Source organism: Manis pentadactyla, chromosome 3 (genome assembly GCF_030020395.1).
Source record: "Manis pentadactyla isolate mManPen7 chromosome 3, mManPen7.hap1, whole genome shotgun sequence".
In the NCBI taxonomy this organism is placed as follows: Eukaryota; Metazoa; Chordata; class Mammalia; order Pholidota; family Manidae; genus Manis; species Manis pentadactyla.
The window spans coordinates 18,411,985-18,424,780 of NC_080021.1; the positions used below are offsets into that span (position 1 = coordinate 18,411,985).

At 38.8% G+C, this 12,796-nt stretch overlaps 1 protein-coding gene across 1 annotated transcript in view; it reads left to right on the forward strand.

The window, feature by feature from the left end:
* LOC130682823 (serine/threonine-protein kinase TAO1-like) overlaps nt 1-12,796 on the forward strand; it is a 220,647-nt gene that overhangs the window by 131,042 nt on the left and 76,809 nt on the right. The window contains exon 4 of the mRNA XM_057497771.1: nt 6,786-6,892. The gene's annotated coding sequence lies outside the window, so the exon portion shown is untranslated. The remainder of the gene's footprint in view (nt 1-6,785; nt 6,893-12,796) is intronic.

The window sequence follows — 12,796 nt, forward strand, 5'->3', positions numbered from 1 at the left end:
GATTTTGCCCATATTCTGTTTATAAAAGGACCAGTTGCTTGTTAGTTTGTGTCCTGCACTGTTCTATTCTTCACTGTTATTTCTGGTGGGAGGCAGTTATAAAATATGGATTCAATTTTAATTTTTTCTCCACACTAATATCTTTGTTGAGGAATAATTATGACTAAAGTACAGTGCGGTGAGGAGTAACCAAGTTTCTACTCAATATTGCTCAAGCAGTGAATAAGTCATTAAATTTGACTCTTGATAAATGTATAATGATTGCTTAATACTCGGCTGCCAGGAAAAACAGACACACACACCTACTCATCGAGGTAGGTATGCATGTGGATAAGTGTTGCTAGAGTAGTGGGAGCTATATTTTAATAGAGGAAGGGTTTTTTGTTTTGTCTTTTGTGGAAGGAAGGAAAGGAACACTATGGTTTTATATTGTCATTTATTTGAGTTTATCCAAAAAGAAGACATTTCTTGTTTTCAAAATACAGAAGAATCAAATTTTAATTTAAAGAGATGAGGAAATATTCTGGTTCAGAAAGTAAAACCTCCCTACTCTATGCCCTATCCATTTTAGGAAATTTAAAATACAATCAGGTGATTATACCTGCCCCCTTTCCTTCCTTCCTCCCTGTCAAAATGGACAAATGTACTTAATGGCACTGAATATTTATCAGACCTTCTGAGTGTATGATTCATGTTGAATTGGAGTCAGCAACCCCTTAAGAACACTAAATGGCTGCTTTGTCTCAGATTGGTATTTTACTAATGAAATGCGTTGGAGTTGAATTTAATCAACTGTGTATAATTGGGATTGTTCCTGTCCAGACATGCCTGTACATGACTTTGTAGAATAAAAAACATCTGACTCTGCAGTTTTTATTTGTTAAGGACAAAATTTCAGGAAACAACTTGGCCAAGGGCAAAACTGCAGTTGAACCAGAGACAAAAAGTTGGAAGGGGTAACTAGGTGCAATTTGTTTTGAGGACGTGCCTCCCTAACTCACCCATGCACACGTGCCCTAGTTGTAAAAGGTAAAAAGCTTTATGAATCTATAAGGCATGAAGCATTTGTTTCTACTCTGGGGATTAGGAAGGATTCTGGAAAAGGATCTTTGTAGCTGAGATCATAGGGAACAGCAGAGCAGAGCAAAAAGGCATCTGGGAGAGTAATGAGCTAGTATAGAGATGTGTTTGGACCTGCCAGGGGAAAGAGGAGGGGGAGTGTCTTCATTTTAAAGTCTGTGTCACTGAAGGCGGTTCTTCTGAAGACCTAGGGATGATGAGGGAACTTACCTGGCTCTAGGTACTGTGTGCTCTGGCTCCTGTTTCAGCCCTGCTTCCCAAACCTCGGGGCTGGGCCTTTGGGAAGAGAGTTTATTTCTCTGTAATGCATGCCTGAGGCTGTGGCTACAGGGCAGCTATGGCCAGGGAGGGCCTTATTGAGAAGAGCTGATCCTGAGGCTGCATCTCTTAGCTGCATCACTTACTTTCCATTCTTGCAGAACTGGTCTCTGGTCTGGAACAAAAGCTTGATTGGTGTACTGATAATACCTTGGGGAAGCCAAGATAAAGAATCTGCTCCCCCGTTTTTAACCTTTAGCCTAGAAAATGGCATTATATTGAGCAAATAATGTGTGAATAGACCCTAGACAATCTTGGAACCCACCCTGGATAAACTCTCATGAGTCCATGCTGTGTTATGTAAGGATTACTATATTGCTACAGGCTTACTACCTACATCTCTTAGCCATGAACAAACAACATGGAATTTTTCTTGCATGAGGCTACATCTGTAAAAATAGCTATTTGTCTCCTCCCTTCCTTTCCTTTCTCAGCCCTCTTTGCCCTCATTTTTCTCCAGACTTCTTTCTTTTACCCGAGAATTTTATATTCAAGACAACTGGCATTGATTGTCACTGTTTTGCTTTTCTACTTGTTTCTTTCTCAGCCATCATCTTCCTTTCATCAAAGTCTCATGAATTTTGTTTTAAGTAGAATCTTCAAATGAAATCGCCAGTTTCTGCTTAATGTTTAACTAATCATGTAACTTTAGTGCCTACTCAAAAAGAATAGTAATAGTTATAATATGCTGTTAGTGCATTTTGACACTGAGTAACAAATGACGTGTCTAATGAATAGTGTGGCTGCTTAGATTGCATAATTATAGGTTTATCTAACTTGAGGAAAATTATATGCAGGCCAACTACATCCATTCAGATACTTTCTATGTTATATAAATATCAGAGCTGTTTAGTCTAAAAAGCAGCCTTTCCTTTAGTGAATAAAATTATTTAATTATCTAGGATTTGCAACTCTTTCGTTTGAAAAAAACAAAATGAAACAGAAACTGTCTTTAAAGAATGGGTTTAGTTCTATGGCTCTTCCTGGTCTAAGTAACACTTTAAAAGTTCTCCAGGTATTATTAGCAGTCAGTCCACAGTGTTTGAGATAGTGCTGACCAGAATCACTGGGACAAGGCACACAGATTTGTAGGGGGATAGCCTTCATACTGGCATACTTACAGAAACAGTTATAATTTCATAATGTAAATCAGATTACTGTGCCCTCTGGACTTCATTTACTGGGGCAGGGATGGGGGGCATATTTCAGCTAGTTATTGTATCAACTTCTTGGAACAGTTCCCTCCCTCCTTCCTTCCCTCCCTTCCTCTCTTCCTTCCTTCCTTCCTTCTCTCTCCCTCCCTCCCTCCCTTCTGTGATTTATAATGTTTGTCACCCATACCTTCTCTTCTGTTTCCACCCATTATTATAAGTCAGCCTTTTCCAACTCCAGTTCATTCCATATACTACGGCTAACTGAGTTCATCATCTTAATTCATGACTTGATTTAAAAATGACTTTCGTTTGGAAGCTTTTGGTCACTCTCACTGAGAATTAAACCCTGTCTCAACCTCTTAACTAGGCATTTAAGATCCCCATAAACTGACTCCAACCTAGTTTTCTAACATTATACAAGGGACGGTTTCTGAATTTGTGAGTGCAGGTTTCACAGAGACACCAGACTCTTCCCAGGACCCTTCCCTGTGCCTTTATTGCCTTGTAAGTGAATGTTCAAGTCTATCACAGGTTCATCTGAGTAACACAGCAAGGGTTGGTTATAATGAATAGATGACCGTCAAATGGCACGTAAAGAAGTGTGCATATGCCTAGACTCCCGAGCTGCTTGGCCAAGGAAGAGGCAGTCAGAGCCGTGGGTAACAGGAATGGTTCGGTCAGGGGGCTCTACTTAGAAGTATCTCTGCACGTAGGCCCGAGGGCTCCTCCCTTCCCCTTGGCCATGTCTCTGCCGCTGCCCGAGTGCGGCTGCTGCTTCCGTCTGCTGCTGCCAGTGCTCTTGGCCTGGTGCGGGTCTGACGTCTTAGCAGCCAGAGATGATTTAGTTATTCTTGTAGCTTCCAGTGGGTTATTTGGTTGCTTTTGTAACCCACCCAGTCAGCCTTGCTGATGTGAAATGTTACCTTCACCATTAAAACTTGGTAATCTTTGAAAAGGGGGAAAATCACTTTCTTCTGTTATCATCTTCCTATACTTAAGGAATTGGAAAAGCTTTTCCAGTTTTGATAGCATTTGAGTGGCATTGGCTGGTGCCCTACTTGGAACGATCACCAGGGAACTGAGAGCATCTCAGGGCCTTGACTTTCTCCCATCTGGAGAGTTTGTTCCCAAGTTATTCTCGGGTGAGTTGGAGGTGCCTGTCCTTCTCATCTTTGAGCACCTTTTAGCACAGGTGGGCAAGTGTGCAAACTGCAGATAGAAAGCCTGAGTTGGAGACCAGGTCTGCCATTCACTACTTCCGTGGCCTTGAGCAAGTTGCTTCAGCAGCTTACCTCATCGCAGTTTTCTCATATGTAAAGTAGAGATGAAACTCGCTATCTCCTAATGTTGCTGTGGGGTTTAATGTAAATATGTGTGCAAGGAATAATCTTGGCACATAACGAAGTGCTTACTAATTCTTAGCAACAGCTATTATTGTATATTTTTTTCATCATTGTCCTTAACTTTCTAAGCTTTATCATCTGCACTGATCTTCTCTAATGCCAGGCTTGCAGAAAGGTGTGGTGCAGAAATACATTACTCTCTGGGATTGTCACTCTGTGAATATTGACATCTTGTGTAAATCTACCAAGCATTGGGGCCATCGTTTTTCCTGTAAAAAAACCACAATGAAAATATAATAGGCAAATGAGTTAATTATCACTTGTCATTTTTACATTTTAATTCAATTGAATATCTGACGCAGAACAATTTACAGTTTGGCAAAGGACTAATTTTCAAATGTGTTAAATAATGGCCATATAAGAATATTGAAGGAAGAATTGTTACAGTTCTTTGTTGAATCCCAAGAAGGCTAGGGCCACTTTCTTACTTTCAAATGGATTAAAATCTGTTTGGAGAAATGAGGCAAATGCATATAAGAAGACAAGATTGTCTGTGTCTAAAAGTGCCAAGTATCAGGTGTAGTAGTTAAGGTAAATTAAGTGAAGGAAGAGATCCTTCTAGGCTGGTATAGTTTCAAAGCAGGAAAGGCCTGTGTTCAGTCCTTGAAGGATGTGTAGGATAGAGTTTGCTGTCAATTTTTAGGAAGGGCTTTCCTGCAGGAGAGGGAGAATTTTGCAGCTGAGATTGTATACTGAGGAGTGAAGGAGCAGGGACCTTCTGGCTGGTCAGTGTGCATGTCTTTCCCCCGCCCCTCACTACTCCCCCTCTCACAGACCTTTTTAGTCAGCAGCCAATTCCCTATATGTTGATCCCTTTTTTCCTCCTGAATTCTTCAGGGATTTATTTGGTCTATTTGCCCTTTTTTCATGCAACACTGTGCCCTTCTTTCCTCGCTGCAATCCTTTAGTAGGACGAGGCACAGATTCCCTGTGCCTTCCCTTGCCTGGTGTTTCTGAAACATGAACACAAATCACAGCTTTGAAAGAGGTTAGAACTGCAGTAGGGGAATAAGTGTTAACAAGAAGCACAAGAAGTATCACAGAAGGAACCTTGAAGTAGCCATGGAGGGCTACTACTTGATGTGGCCTTTCTCGTGGCCTCTCTTCCAGAACTGTTAGGGAGCCTCTTCCAGTTCCTGTCTTGGGTCTCTGTTCTCTAGCCCTTTTCTGCAGCAGGCCAAGACACGGACCTCAGCTACAAGTTACCTGACTGGGCATCACTTCCAGGTGTGGTGTGATTGTCAGTTTTCAGGACTAGCTGCCTGATCTCTTCTAGTGTTTTCCTTTTGTTGCCTAAGGCTGCATTATTCATCACTTAGATTCTTCAGCCTGTACCCACATCCTTGGGTCCTAGAGCCTCAGCTGAGGTGGCGTGTGAACCACAGATGGCCTCCAGAGAGTCTTCCCTTAGGCTTCATTCCATCAAACACTGACCCAGCCATCGCTTGTTTTCTCCTTGGCAGGAAAGGTCTCCTTGGCCTTGTGTTATTTGAAATTGCTATCTGGTTCAAGTCTTGCTAGCATCCATGGGACCTTGATAATGAGAACCATCATCCTATTTATTTTACAGACTTTCATAGCATTCTTCATGCCAAAGTCACATTTCTCTGTACTTTCAAAAATAAACTCATTTGGAAGCTTGGAAAAACAGTTGAAAAGCACTTAAGAACATTACCTTGCTTTTTTAATTTGCTAGTCAGTTTTTATAGTTTCCTGTTCCCTGTAGGTATTTTTATTTTTAACCTTAGTAAGCATAGTTGTTTCACAGTCAGACTAATAGATAATTCCAATATCTGAAATATTTGTGGATCTGTTTCTGTTGATTCTTACCTTGATGGCTTGTTTTCTTGTGGGTTTTTTTTTAGGGTTTATAAGGTTTTATGTGTGTGTGTTTTATTTTTTTGTTCTATAATCTGTGCATTAGCCTTCACAATTATTTGTAAGGATTATGTGAGGCCTAGGATGAAAGTCTCTTCTCCAGAGGGGAGTACCTGTGGGTAGTGGCCATGTAAGGCCACCTCACATCAAGATCAGAGCTCACGTTCCCTGGACCACTCAAGTGAGGGGAATCCGGGCTGCAAATCCAGGAGGGCTGGCTTGTGGCCACAATTTTTCAGAAGCAGGTTTGCTTTCTCTCCCTCTTCCCTCTGTTCCGCCGAGTGGCCAAGGCCAGCCTCCCTGCAGCCAGGAGGAGCAGGTGGGATGAATTCCGGCTCTTTACCTAGAGGAGTGGAGACCCAGCTGACTGGGGGAGGGGGTGCGGCTTTAGCTCTCTGTGCTGTTTCTCTTTTTTGGTTTTCCCTAGATTTTGCCCTGATTGTTTCTGACTATCTCATGCTCTTTTATTTTTAGGATTTCTTTCTTTCTTTCCTTTTTTTCTATTTATCCAGTCATTTCAGTTGCTTTCAACAGGAGGATTGGTCCACATGCCCTAACCTACTAGAGGTGAAAATCTGCCTTATCTGATCTCTAATAATCCTGTGAGGTTTGTGTACAGATGTATGACAGGCTGCTTTCCCGGATAAGGAAACTGAGGCTGAAGGATGTGTAGGAACTGGGTCAAGATCACACAAGTAAGGCACAGCCTGGAACTCCTGAGTCTGAGGCTTCTTTTCTTTCCACCCACAACATTGCCTTTGAGCCTTCTTCTACTGGGCATATTCTTAGAATTTTGCATGGAGCAGCCATATGTTAAGGAGGTCTTTACAAAATATGTAATACCTTTACAAAATTGTTTAGACCATTGACTGACTATTTATTATACTGGTACAACTTTTTCCAGATATGGCATTTTAAATAGAAAACAATAATTGCTTTCTTTTTCTTTCAGCTGAAGTGAGTAGCGAATACAGTATGGACAAGGCAATTGTTGAATTTGCTATGATGGTTCGGGAACTAAACCATTATGTAAAAGCTGTTGAATCTATGATAAGTCATGTAAGTTTATACCATTTACCTAGATATATTTGGTTACAACTCACTGACCTAGAAATGGAAACACAAAAACAAAATTCTTCTCTAACCTTTCATAGTCCTTTATCCTTACTGTAGCAGCTATTGATTTCTTCTAAATTAGGAAGTTTATAGAATAGGAATCTTAAATATTTTCCCAGCTAGGCTACAAAGGTTTAATTAGGATAGTACATCTGTTTTAGATTGTCTTATATTTTTTTGTCTTGAAATTTTTAGTCTAAGCCTCCTTTGAATATGAATAGATTTTTATAAAATGCTAAAAATTGCATAGCACTTGTTTTTATTTTTATTTTTGCTTAAGCATACAACTTAGACCAGGTATAGTTTCTCATTCTCCAGCTTTAACTAATATATAGCTATTGCAAAATTTGTAAGATCAGATTATATGGAAGAGTTTTAGAGCAAGTTTAAAAATAAAGAAGGTTGGCATTTCGTTTTTTCCAGAAGCTAAACTTATCTTTGTTGACTCCAGCTGTCACAGGAACAACACATAAGGCAGTTAAGGTGGGAACTTAGCAACATCCTTTTCAGTAGTACTGTGTTGAGTAAGAAATGAGCAATATGATTGCAGTAATGTTTCTGAGAAGTTCTTTGTCCTCTGAGCAGTGGAAACTTGAACTGATTTCATATACCTGTGTAATAGGGTGTCTTGTACTTCTGGTTTTTTATTTGCCTTTTCTAATATCTGTGGGAAAATTTCAAAAATCAAATATTTTACAATGTAGAATACAACTATTCAGTTGAAGATAAATTTTAAAATATGGTGTAATACTTAAGCCATACTTAAATGAGCATTACCTAATTACATGTTCATAATTATATAAAGTTTTCCTGTGTTTTCAAAAAAAGTTCTAATGTTTTGTTCTGGTTTAAGAATTTTTGCTTTTTTTAATGGTTTGTATTAATTAAGTGTAGTATTTGTGACTAACTAAAGAATGTCCCCTTATATCCAACTAATAAACTCATTCAGCTTATGAAATTCTGATGTTTCTAGCGATTGAGGTTATTGGTCCTGGTACTGTGAATATTTCTTTCATAGGAAAATACAAAAATGATGTCATTTGGGGCATTTGAAACTGGATTACAAAGTGCTTAGACCAGAGGTTTTCAACTCCAGCTGGACTCTAGAACCAGCCAGTCGCTACTTTAAAGAGATTCTGATTTCATTGGTCTGGAGCAGGGTTGGGCACCAGTATTTTTTTAAAAACTCATTCTAATATGCATCCAGGGTTGAAGACCACTGACTTTATAGAATAGTGTGTTTGCTACCAAAGATCAGAGTTAGGCCTATTGTATAGATAAATCCTGCTTGACCCTTATATTCTACAGAGGGTATTTGATAGGCCTTTCTGTAGCTTTACTTAGGTGTTGTGCAAATGTAACAGCCCAGTGTACATTATAGATAAGAAAACAGATTAAAGAACTTAACATGGATTTTTTTCCTATAAAACTCTAGGATTCACAGATGTTCAAGGTATTTTTACATGAAGAATCCAACTTTTCTCCCTTTAAAAAACTGAGTCACTCATTTTTATAAAAAGACAAGCCCTCTCTCACCCACATTCTATAGTTCACAGCATTCTTTCATCTTGAGCCCTCTTGCCATTACCCCCACCCTGCTAAACAGGAAAGGTGACACTCTGAGTTTTATCCCACTTTTCAGTCCTCACCTTACCCTAGACTGTAGAGCAACTTGGATTTAGTGATTCTAATGCTTGTCAGGAAACTCCCTTGTCTTTCATAAGGGGAGAAAACATGCTTTTTGTCCTTTACTGATGCAAAGTTTTGCTCTCTGTATAGGCTTGATACAAGACCAAGTAATAGCAACTCATAATTTTATAATGTTTCTAAAACCTGAAACTATACAGGGTCGTAGTGAGTTATGATCATTATTTAGAAGGAAATATCTTACACTCTCTTTATGTATTCTACATGCTTGAAGTTATGGATATTGCTATCTCATTGCTTGTTTTGGTGAGGGATAAAAAGTGAACAACAGCTTGATAGGAGCCAGAATGGTAGAGTTCTTTAGAAATAGCAGTGGTCTAGTGATCAGAAAGTCTTCTAGCCCTAGTTCTTCCATTTTGTAACTTATGACCCTGGGTCAAGAAACTTAACCTTTTGGAACCTCATGTTCTCCATTTATAAAACTCTTGGCCTGCCTGTTCCACAAGATTATTGTGTGAATTGGATTAGATACTGTGTATCAAACACGTTGATGTTCATAAAATTTGATGGAGATATAAGATACTGTGTTATTGTAAACCCATATTTCCAAACATATTCCTTAGATAGAAAGAACAAGATATTTTTTAAAGACAATTATTTTGCTCACTTGTGTCAAAGCTTTGAAAAAGAACTTCTTTTGGGCTTTGACCTGTTGGAATCCAAAAATGATGTAGGATTAGATATAAGCTAGTTAAGTTATGGTTTGCGGTGTTCATGACCTCTAAGATGAAATTGTTTTAAAATCAGATTATTAAGAAAGAATACAGATAATAGGAAGCTGTATGTGTCCCATTTAACTTTTGTTCTGTCAGAGACTTTTAGAACTACAGCACTTCCATTACTATAACATTTGCCAGAATTCTGATCCACTGTGTCATCTTACTGTTTATGAATTTTCATATAGTCATAGAAAACTAAAAAAAACAAAATCACCAAAGAGCATTTAAGTTTTTTAATTTAAATATAAGTCTTTCTCCTATTCTTTTCCACACCTCTGGAAGGGTGTTAAGTGTTCACTTTGGAACCTTCCATGTGCAGCTCAGTGTACCAACAATCCTTCGGAAGCCCCTTTGGCGTGCAGCAGCTTCAGGAGAAACAGCTTTCTCCCTGTCCTTGGAGAAAAGAGAGCTACTTTGTTCTAAGATGCCTGAAGACTTGATTTGGAACCAGTATTTATTTCAGTGCTCTGAAATTTTTTTTAAAAAGGGCTTTGTTCCAGCTAGTTTGCAGAGGGAGTATTATGCAGTGGGCACTAAAAAAAATTTCCAGACAAGTCTATAAGTCATTTAGAAAATCTCTCAGCATAGATAGGTTATATACCTGTCACCGTGCTTTAAAACATTCCTGTGAAACCACAGAGAGTTCTGTATGAGCTCTTTGAAGACGTTCAGTCATGAGACCACATATGTGATGAAAGCGTTTTGAAAGCTGTAAAATGGCTCACGGATGCACCACGGCACAGTTTCTTCTTTTATCACTGTTACTGCCAGGGAGAAACTTGGTTTCAAGTTGAGAGAAGAGTGGTGTTCTGAACATTCAACTTTTGATCACCTCATGTTCTTTCCCTTAATTTCTAAGCTTTTATTGTTTGAGTGTATTGAAGGAGTGCCATTGGCTGGATTTTTTGCTCTCAAATATTTATTGAATAAATATTTACTAAACATACGTGCCAGGTACTTCCAGGGGCAAGAAACAGAAGGTCTGTTACCAAAGCCCACGGGACTCCCACCTTCAGGATGTCTGAAGTCTAGACAGGAAGACAAATGTTTAACAAAGAAAAAAACAGATACCATAATGACTATTGTGTGTACCACAGAGGGAAAATAGGGTGCTCAAGGAGAGTTACTAACTTGGGGTTCGGGAGACTTTTTTCTGAAGAAGTGATACTTAGTGTACGGTGAAAGTCAGATGAGCCTGAACATGGTGATCATGACATATAATTTCTCTGTGTGACTTTTGCATGAAGTGGAAGCATCCTTTTTTCTGATTGTCTTGATGTCAAAGTTTCAGAGTGCCTTCATCAAGCCCAATCAAACCTTGAGAAAGCAGGCCAGAGAGAGCCTACTTCTATATATGGAAAGTTTAAAGTCTATAGAGTAGTTGAATGATTTACCTAGGGTTGGTCACTGATTCCTTCATTCAAATACGAGTACCTACTGTGTGCCAGCACCTGTGCTTAGTGATCCAAGTCATGGTGACAGCAGATTTAAGAATAAGTGCATTACTGATATTGTGCTTCTCAAGCCATTTCACTAGTAAAATAGGGGTAATCCCTCTTAAGGAATAAACAGTACAGTGTACTGAGTAAACAGTGGTAATACTGTATATTTCTGACTCAGTATTTATGTGATTGTTTTAAACTGAAGTCCCATCTTGTGGTTTCAGATTCCAGGGGGTGGGTACCAGTTTAGTTCAAGGAATCCTCAAATCCATTTTCAGGTATGTGTTTTTCAAATAAGAGATGATAAAGAGTTCCAGTCGCTATCGGGGAGTGGTCCAACTTTTTTACAATCTCAATTCTCATAGTGCAAAGGGATGGGTGCCACAAAGCTAAATGACAAATGGCTTGACAGGTCAGATTAGTTACATATTATTAGCAGTCAGTGGTAAAATATACATCCTCTGTGATTTTTGGTGAGCAGTCTAGTCCTGGAGTTCAGCAAAAGTAACTGAAGCTTGAGATTCACATTATACTTTGGTGTTAATTTTGTCATGATACCTAAGTGTGTAATTTTACTTAACAAACTTTAAATTTTAAAAGAATTGGCAGATTTTACCTATATGTTGTTCTTTTAGGATGTGCCGCATCCACAGGTTAATTTATTGGAAAATGCAGACCACTGGTATTTTCTTTACTTTCTTCTACTGCTGTATTTTGAGCTGTGTGCGATTTTAAATCAGATTGGTGCCACATATATATATTTTTTAAGATGGTGTTTTATAACAGTTCCTACTGAAAGCCTGGGAGGGAGAATATTTCTTCTTAACCTAATAGGAACAATTAGATGCTAGGTTGGTTTACTTGTGTTGTTCCTCATGAATCTTCTCATGGGTGTGCCTTGTGTACTGTGGTTTTTTTGCTTGATAAGCTAACCTGCACATTTTGTCTGACTTTAAAGATATTGAGAGTTAGAAAGGTGGAAATGTACCTCACCTCATGTAAGCTGTTGAAACCAATACAATCTCAGATACAATAAAAGAACGAGGTGGGTCAAAGGTGTAGCTTACCTCAGTCTTGTCATTATGCAACTAGTTTAGAATGTTTTTGACATTATCATTTCCCTATGCTTCCTCACCCTTCACCCTTCACCCTTCAGCTGGTAAGCATTGCCTTTTGTAAGTCTTATTTCAAGTTACCTTAACATCCACTACTTTGACATGAAATCTTATGGGGTATCTTGCAAGTTGGGGGTTATATTTTAGTTAAACAAGGTTGAGGGAGCACATCTCACTTAGCTAATTTATATAGTATCTAAAACAAGTTCTAGGCCAGAGGATATAATTTATTAGATACGATCATCTACTGACTAAATGTCAGACTACCCCCCACACTGTGAATCACTGGCACAAGAGGAAGGAGGAGAAATGAGTTTGGGAGTTATAAAATTTAAGGACAAAAGATTTCTGAGTATGAGAGAAACTACTATTGTCAGGGAAGTAGCAAGATGGTAAGAAATAACAGTGGAATTAGTGAAAATCTCTTGGAGCCAGATGGGAAAGTACTAGAGAATACCCTTTCTTCTACTCCCCACCCCCATGCTCAGTATTCCAGAGTGGTGTGGGGTCACCACCTTTCTTGTCAAAAGTTTACAAATGCTCCATATGTGAGCCTTGATATCTGTAGGAATATTGCCCAGGTATAGAAATTAACCGGAAAAAAAATTTATTGACTTTAGGTATTCACTCTTCAGGTGAATTCAGGACCACTTGGCCCCCCAATGTGTCTGTTTCTGTGATTACTGGTAATTAATTTCCATTCATTACGTGCTTTAGAACTTCCCAAATTAAGGTTGTGTTTGGTAGCATTTTTTCTAACACACACAGAGAGTTAGGTCTGGATATAGTATTTCACTAATTGGGTTGCTTCAGTAGGAAAGAATCTAGATTTAAATCTCTTAGGTTACCAAGTAATATAGCTAC